We start from the raw sequence: 313 nt of genomic DNA, 5'->3' as shown, positions 1-313 counted from the left end.
GATTCTTTTTGCTCCCGCCTCTGCACACAGGCGCTGCCCCTGCAGCTCTCAAGAAGGTCCCAAAAGAAGGGTCTGAGACAAACAAATTGCAGGAAAGCCCTTTGTTTTGTTTAAATGCAGAGAGAGCACGGCTCCCATTTCCACATTCTGTGGATCACGCAGAAGCTACATGGATAAGGAACTAGAAATGCACAAAAATGACATTTATTTCTGGACAATATTATAAAAAGAAAAACAAATAAAAAAACTCAACCAACAATCCCACAACAAAAGCCCAAAAATACTACAGAAGATGGTCTGGGCCTGTAATGAG

The 313-nt window shown here is 41.9% G+C and overlaps 1 protein-coding gene across 1 annotated transcript in view; it reads right to left on the bottom strand.

Annotated features, from left to right (window-relative positions):
* Positions 1 to 313, bottom strand: part of LOC118452848 (olfactory receptor 14J1-like) — a 15,150-nt gene that overhangs the window by 14,115 nt on the left and 722 nt on the right. The gene's annotated exons all lie outside the window — the stretch shown is intronic.

This window comes from Egretta garzetta, unplaced genomic scaffold (genome assembly GCF_000687185.1).
Source record: "Egretta garzetta isolate BGI_Z169 unplaced genomic scaffold, ASM68718v1 scaffold648, whole genome shotgun sequence".
Classification (NCBI taxonomy): Eukaryota; Metazoa; Chordata; class Aves; order Pelecaniformes; family Ardeidae; genus Egretta; species Egretta garzetta.
The sequence above is the reverse complement of the archived record's forward strand: the minus strand, read 5'-3'. Positions and strand labels throughout refer to the sequence as shown.